The following is an 18,766-nucleotide window of genomic DNA, read 5'->3' on the forward strand; positions in this document are numbered from 1 at the left end:
TTTATATATAAATGGTAGACTTATTATGTGTTCTAACCTTGATCATTACATCATTGATTTTATATCATGCATTGCATTGCTCACATACTTAGTACATTCAAAGTACTAACGCATATTTTTTCTTACATTGTATCATAATGTTAGGGCCGATGATCACGTTCATCCCATTCGTGGCTAGAGTTTGCTATAGTAGTTTTTAATGGTAAGTCCTCATGTTTCGAGGACGAATTTTTTTTTTACTTCATGTGGTCATTTGTCTTCTTCGTTACACTTATGTTGTCATGGGTGAGCTAGAGACTTGTCTTATTCCCCCATTGAGTTAGTAGAGGCATGTTAGATAGTAAAAGAGTCTATGTTATCATTTCTCATTTCGAGACTTATGTTCTATTTGAGATTTTTCTTCTATATCATTGAATATTGTTTATTTACCTCATGTATACTCATGTATGATTTTTAAGAGACTTGGTTGGAGTCCTTCAGGATTTTAATCACCGTGTTACAATTAGGCCCTTGGTCGGATCCTCACAAACTTGGTATCAGAGCAAAAGGTTCAAGTGTTCTAGGGGGTCTAACATGCCGCGTCGAGTAGAGTTTTGTTCATTGGTGTGAAGTGTGCCATATATATGAATAAGAGGTTATGAGGCATTTTAGAGAATCTTCACCTCTTTTATGTCTTTGTCATGCGATAGAGCATCCTCTAGGCTTTTCTCCCTAATGATTGTTCTTTGTAATTTTTAGATGATGCCTCAAAGAAAGGCTCCAATCCAAAGAGGGTTTGATACTAATGAGGGTGATGTGCTTGTTTGAAATGGTTCAGAATCATCATGGTAGTACATGAGAAATTAGTGATTGATGAGAAGATTGAGGCTCTCTTACAAGGGGGAGATAGAGTACTTAGTTATCAAGGTCAATTGTACGTTCCAAATATTGATGGCCTAAGAAAAACTATATTGAGTAAAGCCTATAGCTCTCGATGGATGAGTTAGGGAAGATTGGGGTTTAAGAATGGGTGTTCCGTATTGTGATAATTGTGGCATGCTTATTCCATTTAGTGATATAGACATGGAGGAAGAGCTAGATGGGATCTTGTTATGTACAATAGATAGGTAAGAGTATATTGGTGTTCTCTTTTGGTGGGAGTAAATGCAAATGTAGATTTAGAGGTGTTAAGGTGAACATGAAAATTCTTAAGTGATGTTGACTTCTAAGGAGCCATAAAGTGGTTAGAATGATAGGCTTGAATGTGTGGTCATAGTTATGTGAGTGATTGCATTAGCCTAGTGATGACTTCTTGTTAAGGGTTTCAAGTGAGTGTATTAGAATTAGGCTTGAATGTGGTGTTGATGGCATGTGGGTGAATTTATGGTGCATTGGGTGTTTTTTGATTAGGCCTCGAGGTTTGTTGAATGTAGTGGTAAGGAATAGTACTCTTGGGATAAAATTCCCTATAGAGGCATAAAATTCTAAGGCGTATTGGTAAGGTGACCTACAGACTTGATTTGCTAATGGAGTTAGCCTCGGTTCATTCGTTATTCCATGTGTCTTTGTTGAGAAAGTTTGCTTATGATCCTAGTTCTATTGTTCCATTGGACAACATTGAGGTGAGGGAGAAACTTTCATATGAGGAGGTTCCAGTTGAGATCTTGGATCGGAAAGTTAGGAAGTTGAGAAAAATAAGGAAATTACTTCAGTTAAAGATTATGGAGGAATCGAGAGGTTGATGGTGCTACATGGGAGATCAAAGTTGATATGATGTCATGGTATCCTCATCTATTTCCTTCTGTACCTAGTTGAGATATTTATTTCCTTCATGATCCATTCAGCCCAAATCATGTGTCACAGTCATTCTCACATTTTCATATGCATTTATGTTCATGAAATGAGTTTTAAAGTGATGTTTTAGCTTCTGATTGAGTACTCAATCTTTTTATGCACTTTCGAAATGTTTTGCATTCATGTTGGGCTGCTATGTTCCTTTCCTATTCTATTCAGGCTAGTTTGAGTCTCATTCGAGGATGAATGTTGCCAAGGGGGAGATATGTCTCTTACAAAGTAAAGTATGTTCTCTCACTTATGGTTTACTGACTCTCAATTTGATTTAAGATTCTTACTACTACTTATGAAAATTTCTCATTATGATTTATGACTATCCATGCATTATACAATTTCTCTTTATAAGATTGCATTATGGTTTTAAATGACTTTAGCCTTACTATTAATTCACTATCACGTATAAATGGTTTACTTAATATGTTTTCTAACCTTGATCAACATCATTTCTTTTATTTCATGAATTTTATTTCTCACATAGTTAGTACACTCAAAGTATTAATTCATACTTTTTCCTACATTGTATCATAATGTAGGGGCCAAATGATCACGTTCATCCCATTCGTGGCTAGAGCTTGCTATAGTAGTTTTTGGTAGTAAGTCCTCATATTCCGAGGATGAGACAATGTTTTACTTCATGTTTTCATTTGACTTCTTCGTTACACTTATATTGTCATGGGTGATCTAGGGACTTGTCTTATGCCCCCATTGAGTTAGTAGAGGAACGTTAGATAGTAAACGAGTCTATGTTATAGTTTCTCATTTCGAGACTTATGTTTTATTTGAGATTTTGCTTCCAAATAGTTGGATATTTTTTATTTACTTAATGTACCTTATGTATACCCATGTATGATATGTTAAGAGGCTTGGTTGGAGTCCTTTAGAATTCTAATCGCCGTGTTACAACGAGGCCCTAGGTCGAGTCGGGACAAATAAGTAGAACCTAGATCAAATAAAATAGTATCCATCCGGTAACAAACAAGAATAGTATATGTGATCACTGCATCAGACGCCTCAGCCTCGATCTTACCCAAAAAAGCATAAAAAGCTGGTGTAACACCCAGAATTGTTTTCGCAAAGACCCAAATATTTCTTCACGTGTGTGTAGACTCATACCGGAGGACTTTTAATCTTACACATGAGTTAGGATTAATTCCTAAGTAATTGAAGTGTGTTAGATGTGTTTAGGGGTCATAAGGGATCTCTAACACCAAGTCGAGTCCAAAGAATCCCAATCGATTAAGTTTTCGGATGAGTTAGTATAAGGGTCAACTTCAAATGACTATGTATCCTAAAATAGGATGAATTGGGTGGCCCATGACCTATCAAATTAAAGGTCTTTGAGTCTTCTTTCCAACGCCACCAAGATTATAAATTTTGGAATTCGGAGTCAAAAGTTATGACTATCCTAAGACGGACTAGTACTGCCGGAATTTCAGGCCTGGGTTATGACTGCAGGAAGCCTGGGCTTGGCGCCGCAGTGGCGCGACGCGCCATTATCGCACTAGGAACAAACCTCGGTAGTTTGTTCCCTGGCGCGGTGCGCCACTATTAGGCTTGTAGGGTTTTTAAGCCTATTTTCCAGAACTCAGAAAACTTAGCCTTGGCGTTGTAAGGGCGCGATGCGCCACTATAGCGCCATAAAATAGCCTCAGTAGTTTGTTCCTTGGCGCGATGCGCCACTATCAGATGTGCAGGTTTTAAGCCTATTTTGGCTTGGCGCTGCAGTGGCGCAACGCGCCACTATAGCGCCAGCAGGAAATTTTGCCCAGTCTTCCAGATTTTGAGAAAGGGCATGCTGGACTTTTTCTCTAATTATATATACTCTAGACTTGGACGATTTGGACCATATTTTCAGTCTTGTGCCTCTTTCTAAAAACCCTAATCTCCATTCTCTTCTCTCCCAAACATCTCCAACAAGATTTGTCCTCAAGAGCTCAAGGATTCAAGATCTTCAAGTCAAGTCTTGGTTTCCGGTAAGATGATCTTCAAGCAAGGTATGTAAGGCTAACCTAAAATATGGATTGAGTCCTTTCATATGCCCATAAATGTGTTGGATAGAAGTTGTGAAAGATTTGAACCTTCTATGAAAGTTTTTCTTGAAATTTCCTAAACTATAGAATATTACTAAAATGTGTTAATGATGTTCTTGAGTTGACTTTGTTGAGAGTATGAATTCATGTATTCATTCACATGAATCCAATATGATATTTCTTTTTGGTCATAATTTATCTTGACGATGAGATTGATGATTTTTATGTATAATAAAAATAATATTATTTTTATAGTGAAATGAGGTATTCTTTTACTTGAGTTTGATGAAATTAATTTTTAGTTATATGAGAACTGGGATAGTTATGAATGTGAATGACATAAAAAGAAATGAAACATTGGTAGAGCTAGAATGTCACTTTTGTTTCTATAAATGGAATATAGAATTAAATAAGGATTTTGGAGCAAGATGTTTGATAATGATGTGAATGATGATGTTGATAATGATGTGAATGATGATATTGATAATGATGTGAATGATGATGTTTGATAATGATGTGAATGGTGATGTTTTGATGATGGTTGAGTGATGATGTGAATAGTGGTTATTTAACATATGTAGAATAATTGATGAAGAGTTATATTGATGAGGATGGTGTGTGATGAAATGGATTGGAGTATAATGTGAGCATGTGATATGTGATTTGCGTAATTTAATTTGATTGGAGTCTTATGAATATTTTGAAAATAAATGATCTTTTGAGAAGGAGTTTTGAATAAATGATTTGTGAACATTTTTGCATAAACTATTTATACACTATTTTTGAGTTTAAAGAATGATTATTTTTATCTATGATTTAAAAAGAGTTTAAGCATGAGTTGAGTTTGAGAAGTCTTTTAATTATTTTTGAACATGAGCATTTTGAAAATAAATGAGTTGAGCATTTTTACTTTAAAATGTCGATTTTTGAGATTGAGTTGAGATTGTATAAATTTTAAAGAGAAGAGTTTGATGATTTGAGATGAGTCGATTTGAAAGAAGGTCCAATGAGGCTAGATTTGATTTGAGTTTTGAAAAGAGTCCAATGAGACTAAATGAGTTGATTTGAAAGAGTCCAATGAGACTAAATGAGTATTTTGAGTATTTTACTCACTTGATAGATATGAGCATATTGAGTCTTGGGAGGAGTATCGAGCACCGAATTGGGTAAGAGTATAGTCCATACTCGAACCAATAAACTACGTCGCCAAACGTAGGAGGGGATTGAACCGTTAAAGTCGAATGCTTCCTATGGGATCGAACCGTTAAAGTCGGATATTTCCCATTTTATTGTCCTGACATGATAGGACTTGATTGGTTATGGATCCATGATTGTTGATTCGTTCTTACCCTGGCAAGGTATGAACGGACGTGGCAACAACGTCGGCTTGTTGTACTATCACTCGCTCATATGGTGATAATTGTCGGTTAGAGAAACTCCCAATTGAATGGATTGTGCTTGATATGATTGGTTTGATTATGATTGTAGACGATTGAGTTGAATTGTAAAACATTGCATAACTTAATTTGCATATCTATTGAATTGAGTCCTTTGAATTTATGGTGGAGTTGATTGCATATGCTTGGATTGGATTGAATTGGAATATACATGGTTGGATTGGATTGGATAATATGTGATAGGATAGTGTACGATTGGATCGGATTGGATCAGATTGTATATGATTTGATTAAACTGTATTGTACATGATTGGACTGGATTGTATGGTATATGATTAGTCTTTGTCTAAAAATTATATTCTTACTTTAGAGTTATGACATTTTGATTGAGTCTATCTTATCTTTCTGAGTTGAGATATTTGAACCAACATTACTCTTCCTTGAGGTATGTTTCATTCTGCCATATTACATACTCGTACATTCCATGTACTAACGTCCATTTGGACCTGCATCATTTCATGATGTAGAGACAGGTTTAAGAGATCGTCAATAGGAGTACTATTGAGGATCTATACACACTCAGCGTATTGGTGAGTCCTTTCTTACATCCGGAGGACATCGCTTATGTTATTCTTGCGTCAAGTTAGCCCTTTTCATTTTGATTTAAGGTAGTCATGAATATGTCATTGGCACCAATTAGATAGTAGTGATAGAGGCTTCATAGACTAGATAGTGATGGGTCGATTGAGTATTTTCTTTCCTTGAATTATTCTTGTCAAACTATTTTAATGACAAAGATTGGAGTTTGATTTGTTGGACCATGACTTTTCATTCTTGAGTTAGATTGTTGATTTGGGATTTGTACACCAAATATCCTCTTTATTTTAAGTCTTCCGCTGATTAAACAAATGAACGGATGTGTGATCAGGCGACGTGGTTTGCTTAGGAGCCAGAAATGGTTCCTGAGTGCCGGTCACATCTAGGGTACCCTCTTGGGGTGTGATAACTGGGCCCTGTTATTCTAACAAGACACCTCATTGCTTGTATATACTGCTCCTCGACCTGCACTACCATTACCTCGGCCTTCATGGCCTCTCAAATTTCCTTCTCCTCCATTTTTTGGATGTCATCTACCATTTCCACCTCCACCAATGGGTACCATTGCTCTGGCCTACTACGATGTTGAATCTGTCCTACGAGGGTCGGGACACTCTCTCCTTATGTGCCCTGGCTCTCCATAATTAAAATAACTGTGCTTAAATAACAACCTGCTTCCTGGCATAAAAGAAGCTCCTTGGCTTTCCTAGGCAGGATGCAGTTGTGGAGTACCTGAAAAACTACCCGTAGAAGCAGGAATTGCTGATTGGATTAGCCAGGCTGCAATCGCCGGCTTGCCTGACCCGCTAGAATAGGATCCCTGTAATTTTGGAATTCTTAGCCAAAGCCTTGGCCTGCCCATTCCGTCAGACTCCTTATACTTTCTTCACAAAGTCTATAACTTCATTGAAATTCTTACCTGAAGAGGTCATATGAACAGACAAAACCTACAACTCAGAGTTCAACCCATTAACAAATATCTGGATTCTCTCCTCCTCTATAGTTACCAGCTGAGTAGCATACCTAGTTAATGCATGAAACTTGGCCTCATATGCAGCCATAGTTATATTACCCTGTTCTAATGCCATTAATTCATCCTTCTTGCGATCTCTTAAGGTATAATGCACATATGTTTCCATAAATAGGTATGAAACTGGACCCAAGTGGGGGAAAAACTGGTGAGCGAAACTCCACAAGGCCCTTTTCTACTGATTGGTTCACCTTGCAGCTGGAAGGTCACAAACTCAACCCCATGCTGGTGAACTATCTCCAACTTGTGAAACCTCTCATAGAAGTCGAGGATGAATTCATACACATCCTCACTTTCAGAACCGTGCAAGACTAAAGGCTTAAGCTTCAGAAACTTGGGTAACATTTCATGCTAGTGTCGGTCATCACTGGGCCCAAAAGTGGTCTGAAAAATGCATTAGTGCCTACCACCTTATCTACTTGAGGAGCTGTAATAGCAAATGGGAGAGCAACTGGAGCTGGTGTTACGGGTATGGTGGGAATGGCTCCAGTACCAGCCAATCCACTCAAGAAGGCCATTATCTGCTACGCTAATATTGGGTCTAGAGAGGGAAGACCAGCAGTCCCAATTTAGGTGTCCTCCACCTGTTCATCAATTTCTTTTTCCTCAACCTCTGCATTCCCATCTAGCTCATCCTAGGGAATGGGAGGGGCCTCCTTCCTTGGTAATTCCTTGACCAGAGCCTCACCCCTGGCGAGCGCTACTCTTCCCTAGCCTCTACCACATCCTCTTCTCCTGACCGTACCTTGATCGTTTCCTCTTGCAACTTGATGGGTAATGAAATGAGATGATTTTATAAAACCTTTAAATGTTTATTTTGAAACTAATACTTACTTTTCATATGTGTAGGACGGAAAATTCAAATATTGAACATGATTAGTGAAAAATACAGCAAGGATGCTTAAAGAGAAAAAAAGGATTAAGAAATAATATTTGACAAGTTTTTGGCTCGCGCGCTCAAGTGTCTAGTGGCACGCTCGCGTAGCTTGGAACGTGGACACACTTTTAAAATGGGTATTATTGAAATTTTGTGTAAAATGCTATGCTATATGATATTGGAACCTACCCTGAGTCCAGGTTATGGAGAAAAGAGCAAAGAAAAAAGGCTAGGTTACGAGGAGAGGAGAAGAAACACACGGTACAAGACTCAAATTCAAAATGGAAGTTGTGATTTTGAGTTTGTTTTCCATGTCTTCTTATTCATCTTTGTTCTTAGTTAATTTATTCTCTCACATGGATTAGTTTCTTAGAGGGTATTTGACAAACATTGTGTATTGATGAATATGTTGGGATTTTGATTGTCGTTCTTATGCTTGAACATGTTATGTGAGTTGAGTTGAATTTCAACCTTATTCATTATTTTATTTATTTGAAGGAAGAATATCTTAGTTAATACTATTTCAATAGTTTTGTGAATTCAATCAATATATCTCTCTTAAGTAATCAAAGAGCTTGTTGATAGTTATTGATTAAATCTCAGAAAAAATAGTCGAAAGACGTTACTTCCTTAAGCATAATCCATAACATGTTCATGCTTATTTAGATCACTAAGTTATAATTAGTTTATTCTTTAACTTGAGATTTACTCGGAAGGAAAATCTGAATCTTGATGATATTCTAATCAACTATCGAATTTGAGAGAATCGATAGAACTTTAGAGGTGATAAACGAACGTGGTCAAATCTCAACTATGAATATACACTTGTTTCATATTGTACTTTATCCTTTATTATTGATATTAAACCTTGTATTTATTAATTGTTTTAAATTATTAATTAGTCTACAAACGTGGTTCATTACCACAACAAAACTCTCTTCTTTTGATCACCTAAATAATAGTTAGTAAGATTTGATTGAATTATTATTTGTACCAATCCCTGTGGAGACGATCTTTATACTATATTTGACTAGCGAAGCGCTAAACTTATTTTGTGTTTGTACTCGTCACAACTGGCTCCTCCTATGGTTTAATAGGAGCTACGAGCCAGACATCATTATAGCGTGTGTTAACCATTTGCGGACAAGAGAGTGAAAGAGGTTAGATACCAATTTGGATCACCAGATACTTAGAATTAAGTTATAGCACGAGGTAAAAAAGATAGAGAAACTTTTCCAAAAGTCCTATAGCCCCTCAAAGAAAAGTACAGACGTGTCTGTACCATTCTGCAAGGCTCTACTAGACTCATTTTGGTACAACGAGATCAATGAACCTTGAGCTCTAATACCAACTTTGTCGTGATCCTGAATCACCGTGATTGGCACCCATACTAACCCTCCGGTGGGAAAACCACTATTACAGCCAAACTAACAGTAATTGCAAGAGACAACCAATTAAAGATATGGAAGTAGTTTAATTAAAAAAATAAGGCTGAGTTCCCATAAACTCTGAAAATTTAGTCAAACAACCCAATATGCAAAAATTAACACCTCAGACCAGAAAGTCGATGTACCAAAACTTCTAATCAATAACAAGTCTAGAGAAAAGGGACGCAACCCAAAAAGTTATAAAAATAAAACTAGTGTTTGAAAGTCTAAGTCCTGAATGAAAGATTAAGATATCGAAGAGCTCATGGTAGCCTGAAAGTACTGGCTCACCCTTGAACTCTAGCAACTAATGGTCTTCTATGTGAGGTCTCTCAGTAGCCGCCTGCAGATGCCCTGTACTCAACAAAGACAGAGCAAGTGTAGTATCAGTTCACAAAACCAACAGTGTACTGGTAGGATCATGCAGTTAGCCACTAAGTGAGACATGAGTAAGAAATTACAGTATAGTAAAAACATATATATAGAGTATCTTACAACTTATCATCTCATATCCCGTACTTAAACATACTCACAGATTAACATTCCCTTATATCATGTAATATCAAATAAGGGTAATCTCATTGGACCTACAACACCTAATATTTTGTCGGAACGTGACACCCGGTCCAAGATTGTGTCAAAACATCACACCCGATCTAAATATATGTCAAAATGTGTCACCCAATCCAGATATGTGTCGAAATATGACACCCGATCCAAGCATACACAATCAACCACAAATACAGTGTATAGTACAACAGTCATGTCTACCAAGATTAGGTTCATTACAAGCCTTAGACCATAAATAGTCATTTCACATGATTCATTTTATCCTTCCCTATTCACATACATAAATGCAGATAATGAAGAAATTAGCAAGCACATATAACACATACAGGAAGACAAAATCATCACCTACCTCAAAACCAAGCTTTGACAACTCTAAAGTGCTGGAGCTTTCCCTTTCCGGGTTCATTCGGCTTGTTCTTGGTCTAAAAAATAGTCACATACATACAATGATCAATAAAAAGGCCTAATTTATATGAGTTATTTGTAATTATAAACTTAGGCCAAACCCATAAGCCTAACCCTCCATCTAATGCTATTTCCCACCATTAATTTCAGGCCACCCCCCCCCCCCCCCCAATGATCACCAACCATAATTCTAGGTTCTAGAAAATCGAAATATGAATTAGGGGAGTAATAATATTGCCTTTGGCGTGAGAATTCATGGAAAAATGATCAAAAGTTCCCCGGGTTGCCTCTTAACTCTGAAGAACAGTTTTTATGGGAAAAAATACCATTACTGGAGTTTTACCCTATTTTTAGTCACGACTGTCCCGCCATAGCAGGACCATCCTACTTTGGGAGCCCCTCCCTTGTGGGAGTAATCTATTTTGGTAGAATATGCGGAGACACAGAACTCGTAAAGAGTCTCAAGGTCTCCCATATCACAACACACCCTCATACCATAACGTCTTAACATGTTCCTTCACACCAAGTTAAATTTTGGGAGTTTTACTCGCCCGAATATAATTTTGTAAAGTTATACAGGCTCCGTACCATCTTGGCTATCAGCTCAATCAATCAAGTTGTAGATTCTATCTCTCATAAATTACCGAATCATTCAAGACCTCAACTGACTCGGATTTCATCCAAATATGGCCTAAACTCAAAATTTCCAAGTCACTATCCAAAAGTTTTCTGCCCTGGTTTCCTTCCCCATTGGCTTACCCATAACAATGGGATCAAGTCATTATGAGAGATTTCTTGAAATTGTCTCGGCAGAATTTGACAAGTTGACAAGCAAATGAATTTACAGAATTTTTGGAGCTTTTGATACAAATATTTTTTAAAGATATAATGGTGTTATAAATATAGACTTAACTTAACCCCAATAAAAAACTTAAGAGATGAGCATTATTCAAGAATATATGAAAAGATCAAATTATCCTTATCCCACCGACGTGGAACTCAACAAAATGTATTACTCCCATGTCCTCCCATTTTATTTGGTGGTGTTTAATATGAAATTTAGAACATAAAAGATTATGTTAGTAATTTCTATTTATGAACTCACATATTAATATATGATAAAATTATCAAATTAGGCAAAATTATCAACTTATTTATGGAACATAGCTATAGTTTCAAAAAATTATCAAAAAGAGCAATATTTTGAGTGTGTAGCAAATTATTTTTATCCTAATTATACCTATCCTTCTTCTCTCTTGCCGTCTCCTCTCTCCACCCCTCTCCTCCCTCTTTCTTTCCCTCTCCTCTCTCTCGCTCTCTCTCTCTCTCTCTCTCTCCTGCCAATAGGAAGAAATACATTCAAATTTATGATGTATCAATTTTATTCAATAAATATAGGTGAGAGTTTCATATTTTATTTTAATTGTATTCGGAAAATTGTATTTTGTATTTTTTTTATATCAATTGTATTTGTATTCATACAAATACAATATGCAATTATCCTCTCTATCAAATGTATTTGTATCCAATCAAAGAGAGAATAAATACAATTGTATTATTTGTATTTTGAATAAAATTGATACAAAATGAATACATAATACAATGCAAAATAGGCGTATCAATTGTATTCAATAAATATATATGAGAATTTTATATTTTAATACAATTGTATTCGAAAAACTATAATTTTTATTTTTTGTATCAATTGTATTTGTATTCATACGAATACAATATGCATTCATCCTCTCTGTTAAATGTATTTGTATCCAATCAAAGAGAGGATGAATACAACTGTATTCATTGTATTTTGAATAAAATTGATATAAAATAAATATAGATTACACTACAAAATAAAAATAAAATATAATTTATTGTATTTTGAATACAAATTATACAAATAAGTACAAAATATAATACTGTTTTACCTCAAAATATTTTAAGCTAAAACCCGAGCCCGATGACTTCTAATTGTATATATGTTTTAGAATCAATTCCTAAGCATTCGAGGTATATTATAGGAGAATTATGGTCATAAGGAACCTCTAGTACTAAGTCGAATTCAAAGATCCTTCATCGATTGAGTTTTCGTATAAGATCATACAAGGGTCAACTTTAAAAGTCATATCTTTCAGAATATTAAGAGTTATGTGTCCCCTTACATATAAAATTAAAGATTTACTTGTCTTCTTTCAGACACCACTAAGGTTGCCTTATTTGGAGTTTAGAGTAGAAAGTTATGATTATTTTACTGAAGGGTGTTCGGACAGGACAATTAGGTGAGATGACTCGCCAAATGGTTATGCGAGACCCGACTTAGCTCGCTGAATGAACCCAAATTCCTCCAGAAACTGTTACTTTAGGCGAGCTAAAGCCCCTTTTGGCTACTCGCCGAATAGTTCGGCAAGAAGACCTTTAGCTCGCCGATTTGGCCGATGAGACTCATTAAAAGTCATTTTTAAATTTTTTTTATGGTTTTCTTACGCTCTTAGAAGGGTATTCTTGACCTTTTACCCTCAATTAACTTCCCTAAGCCTATCTTATAGTCTTATAACCTCCCCATATATTCCAAAACCTCAAACAAATCAAAATTTATACGTTCTAAGTTATTTCAAGAGGAGAAAAAGCTAGGGTTCTAAGAGAATTCATCGAGTTCTTCAAAGTTCTTCAAGAATCTAAGTCTTCCAGGTATGTAAGGCTACCCATAACATGGATTGAGTTCATCCACGTGCCCTACATCTTCATTGATTCAAGTTGAGTTGAGTTTTGAGATTCCATGAATTGAGTTCTTGAGTTAATTATAATTTCTATTGGATTTTGTGTATAAATTTCATGGTGTTCTTGTATATATATTCTAATATTCCTTGATGAGTTTCTTTAGTTGATTTTTGTTGAGATTAAGGATTCATGTTTGCATTCCCATGAACCCTAGTTGAGTTTTTCATCAATTATTTCATGCAATTTCTTGAGTTTGAAATATGATTATTTTCATTATTAAATTCAGAAAGAGTTTGACATGAGAATGAGTTTGAGAAGTCTTGTACTTACTATTTTGAGATTGAGTTGAAGAGTCAAACTATGTTGTTAAATGCATTCCTTGAGTAGAGATTATATTGGTTTTAAAGAAAAGGGATGAGTTGAGAATATTTGAGGTTTGAGCTAAGTCCAAAAGAGACTAAATGATGTATTTTAAATATTTTCTCACTTGACATATATGAGCATAATACAATATGTTGGGAGTAATATTGATCACCGATATGGGGTGAGCCCATAAACTACGTAGCTAGCGTAGGATAGGATCGTACCATTCATTCGGCCGACTCCTCGTTGTCCTAAAAGAAGATTTTTGTTGGATCTAAAGATGAATTTGCATCACTTACCCTGACAAAGTATTGGACAACTATGGCAATGACAATAATTCATTGTTTCATCACTAGCTCATAAGTGGTGGTTGTCGTTTAGAGAAACTCTCCAAGAAGTAAATTATCATATTTTATACACTGAGTTGCATTCCTTTAAGGAATGATTTCTTATTATATTTCATTATTTTTGAGTTAAGATGTTTCCAAAGTTGAGTTCTTGAGTTGAGTATTCTGAGTAAGTTCCTTTTACCATTTTACATACTCGTATATTCCATGTACTGACGTCATTCGATCGGCATCACTTTATGATGCCGATACAGGTGATAGAGATCCTCAACCAGCGCATCATTGAAGATCAGTTCTACCCAGATTTTGGTGAGACCTCTTTGCATTCAGAGGCACTCTCGAGTCTTTATCCTTTCAATTATTTATTATTATTTGAGGTAGCCGTGGGCCTGTCCAGGTACCTATTTCAGAGTCAGTTTTAGAGGCTTCATAGACTAGTAAACAAAGTTTAGTTTATTTTTTTTGAGTATGTTTTGAAACTTTGAGTTAAGTCTCATAAATTTTACACAATTGAGTTTTATCATTATGTTAAAGAGTATTAAATTACATGCCTTATTTTGCGCATTTAAATTATTTTATGAGTTAAAGCCTTCCGTTAAGTGAGATAGCCAGGACAAGTGGTTCACTTGGGACCAATAATGGTTTCTGAGTGCCGGCCATGTCCAGGGTGTTGGCTCGGGGCATGACAAATTTGGTATCAGAGCACAGAGCTCTAGAGTCCTAGGGTGTCTATGAAGCCGTGTCTAGTAGAGTTTTTTTTTATAGGTGAGTCATGCACCACACTTATAATTAGGAGGCTATAGGACATTAGGAATTGTCTCGCTTCTTTCATATTCTGAGTTCGTGCAGTAGAGCTTAACTCTATAAAAGTTCCTTTCTAATTCATGCATTTACGCATTTGCATACAATGTCTCCAAAGCGTATCACTAGCTAGAGGAACACTACAAACACTGAGATTCCATAATATGAGATGCCCCCACCCACTAGAGTGAGACCTAGGGGTCGACCTGCTTGATCTACTGAGGTGCCTTAAGTGCCCACTACTCAGCCTACTCCTAATGCAAAAGTAGATTTTAGGAGAGCTATCTCCATGCTTACTCAGTTGGTAGCTGCCCGAAAGGATTAGGGATTTTTTGAGGATGAATCCTCCCATTTTTACTGGACCCAAGGTTGAGAAAGATCTTCAAAAATTTATTGATGAAATATGAAAGATTTTAAAAGCCATGCATGCCACAGAAGTAAATGGATGTTGCCAATGTCTGGTATAATCAATGGGAGAAAAGTAGATGTGAAGAAGTTGAGCCTATAGTTTGGGATAAGTTCAAGAATGCATTCTTGGACTTCTTCTTCCTGCGAGAATTGAGGGAGGCAAAGGCAGAAGAGTTTGTGAACCTAAAGCAGAAGGGGATGACCGTCAAAGAATATAGTCTAAAGTTCATTCAGTTGTCCAGATATGCTCCCGAAATGGTTCCCGATGTGAGAACCAAAATGAGAAAATTTGTTTTAGGTCTGCGTAGGCATATGAAGAAGGAGTATCAAGTAGCCTTGTTGATCTCGGATATAGAAACCTCCAGGCTCATAGTGTATGCCTAGCAAGTTAAGGAGAATAAGAAAAAGGACAGAGAGGAGCATCAAAGCAAAAGGGCCAAATCTACAAGTAATGAGGGCAATCACCAGAAGGGAGGTAATGGAAATCGTTCTTTCTTCCAAAAAGGTCTTCTGGTTATGCATCTTCTACATCTAGTGCATCTATAGCTAACAACAAAAATGACCAAAAGTCTCAAGGTAACCATAATTTTAGAGCCCAAGGCTCTTAGTCCTAGGGGAGTATGGCCAATAATTCAGTACGTAAGATGCCTTGTAGTAAGTGTGGAAGAATTCATTAGGGAATGTGTCAAAATGTCACTAATAGTTGTTTCAAATGTGGACAGGTGGGCCACTTTATGAGAGATTGTCCATCAGAAAAATAAGGTAATGGGGGAAATAGAGCCCAATCTTCTTCAGCAACACAGCCCAACAGAAGAAATCTAGGTACTACTTCAAGGAAAGGCGGAGGTCCAAACTGTCTGTATGCTATGGCCAACCGGCATGACCAAGCGAACTCACCAGAGGTTGTCACTTGTATGCTATGAGTCTTTTCTCATGATTTCTATGCTTTACTTGATCCCGGTGCAACTTTGTCCTTTGTGAATCCTTATGTAGCCGTTAAGTTTGGGATTCATCCTGAATGACTCTTAGAACCATTCAATATTTCTATTCCTATTGGTGAGTCCATTTATCTAAGAGAGTATACCTTGATTGTACAATCTCTGTCTACCATAAAGACACTTCTAAAGACTTAGTTAAACTAGATATGGTTGACTTTGATGTCATCCTTGGCATAGACTGACTTTATGCTTGTTATGCCTCAGTTGATTGTAGAACCCGAATAGTCAAGTTTCAGTTTCTAAATGAGCCAGTTATAGAGTGGAAAAAGAGTCCAGCTTTTCCTAAGGGTCAATTTATTTTCTACCTTAAGGCCAGAAAATTAATCTCCAAGGGGTGTATGTACCACATTATCCGAGTTAGAAATAACAGTGTGGAGACACCATGCCCCTAGTCAATTCCAATTGTTAATGAGTTTCCAAAGGTCTTCCCTGATAATTTTCCTAGAGTCCCTCCTGATAGGGAGATGGACTTTGGCATTCTCCCCGATACTCATCCTATTTTTATTCCACCATATAGAATGGCTCATGTAGAGTTGAAAAAGCTAAAAGAGTAGTTGAAGGATCTTCTAGATAAGGGGTTCATTAGGCCGAGTGTCTCACCTTGGGGTGCTCATATCCTATTCATGCGAAAGAAAGATGGATCCCTTAGAATGTGCATTGATTACCAGCAACTGAACAAGGTCATGGTAAAGAATAAGTATCCTTTTCCCATGATAGATGATTTGTTTGACCAACTACATGGTGCTTTCTGATTTTCAAAATAGACCTTAGATCGGGTTACCATCAGTTGAAAGTGAGAGAATGTGATGTCCCGAACATAGCCTTTTTAACCCGTTACGACCATTTTGAGTTCTTGGTTATATCCTTTGAGTTGACCAATGCACCTACAACTTTTGTGGATCTGATAAATCGGGTGTTCAAGCCGTATCTTGATATGTTCGTGATTATCTTTATTGATGATATTCAAGTCTACTCTAAGAATGAGGAAGAGCACGCCTAGCATTTTAGAGTTGTCCTCCAAACTCTAAAAGACAAAGAGTTGTATGCAAAGTTCTCCAAATGTGAATTTTAGATTGGATCAGTGGCTTTCCTAGGCCACATTATATATGGAGATGGTATTCGGGTTAATACCCAGAAAATTGAGGCAGTGAAAAATTGTCCCAGAACCACATCCCCAACTCATATCAGGAGCTTTTTGGGTTTAACTGGCTACTACCACAGATTTGTCAAGGGATTCTCATCCATATCATTTCTATTGACTAAGTTGAACCAAAAGAAGGATAAGTTCCAATGGTTCGATGCTTGTGAGGAGAGTATCCAGAAATTGAAGACCAAATTGACCACCGCTCCTATTTTGACTTTTCTTAATGGAATGAAGGATTTTGTAATCTATTATGATGTATCTAGTGTTGGTTTGAGTTGTGTTTTGATGCAGAGGGGAAAAGTGATAGTTTATGCTTCTAGACAACTCAAGAAACATACCCAACTCATGACATTGAACTGGCAGTTGTGGTATTTGCTTTTAAAATTTGGCACCATTATTTGTATGGAGTGCATGTTGATGTGTTCATTGATCACAAGAGCCTGCAACATGTCTTCAATCAGAGAGAGCTCAACCTGAGGCAGAGAAGATGGCTAGAGTTGCTCAAGGATTACGACATGAGCATTCTTTACCATCCAGGTAAAGCTAATGTTGTTGAGGATGCTCTTAGTAGGTTGTCTATGGGTAGCACTGCCCATATGGAGGAGGGAAAGAAAGCATTGTCTAAAGAGGTGCATAGATTTGCTCGATTGGGAGTTCAGCTTAAGGAGAATAACGAAGGTGGAGTTAATGTTCATAATGGGTCTGCATCATCCCTTATGGAAGAGGTGAAAGAGAGGCAAAACTAAGATCCTGTCCTTCTACAGTTGAAGGAAGCTGTTCACAAACAAAAGATGGTGATTTTCTCTAAAGGGGGAGATGGTGTATTGAGGTACTCGAATATATTATGTGTCCCAAATATTGATGATGTTCGAGAAAGGATTATGGCTAAAACTCATAGTTCCAAATACTCTATTTATCCTGGTTCTACAAAGATGTACCATGACTTGAGAGAAGTCTACTAGTGGAATGGAATGAAGAGAGATATTGCTGAATTTGTTTCCAAGTGCCCAAATTGTCAACAGGTTAAAGTTGAGCATCAAAGGCCATGTGGGTTGGCTCAGAACTGTGAGATCCCTGAATGGAATTGGGAGATGATTAATATGGACTTTATTAGAGGCTTTCCGAGGTCCCGAAAGCAGCATGATTCGATTTGGGTGATTGTAGATAGGATGACTAAATCAGCTCACTTCTTGGCAGTTAAGACTACTGACACTGCAGAGGACTATGTAAGATTGTACATCTAGGAAATTATCAGATTGCATGGGGTTCCCTTATCTATTACATCAGATAGAAGAGCCCAATTCACCTCTCAATTTTGGAGGTCTTTTTAGAAAGGACTGGGTTCAAAGGTGAATCTTAGTACAACCTTTTATCCTCAGATAGATGGCCAGGCAGAGCATACGATTTAGACTTTGGAAGACATGTTGAGGGCATGTATACTTGACTTCAAAGTTAATTGGGATAATCACTTACCTCTCATCGAGTTTGCATACAACAATAGCTATCATGCAAGTATTCAGATGGCCCCCTATGAAGCTTTATATGAGAGGAGATATAAATCACCAATTGGGTGGTTTGAAGTTGGTGAAAGGGAGTTGATTGGTCCTGATTTTGTTTACCAAGATATGGTGAAGGTGAAGGTTATTCGAGAGAGGCTAAAGACAGCTCAAAGCCGCCAGAAATCTTATACTGATGTGAGAAGGAGAGACTTAGAGTTTGAGATGAATGATTGGCTATACCTGAAAGTGTCACCCATGAAAGGTGTCATGAGGTTTGGGATGAAGGGAAAGCTTAGTCCCCGATACATTGTTCCTTACCAGATTG

This window comes from Solanum dulcamara, chromosome 12, assembly GCF_947179165.1.
Source record: "Solanum dulcamara chromosome 12, daSolDulc1.2, whole genome shotgun sequence".
NCBI classification, from domain to species: Eukaryota; Viridiplantae; Streptophyta; class Magnoliopsida; order Solanales; family Solanaceae; genus Solanum; species Solanum dulcamara.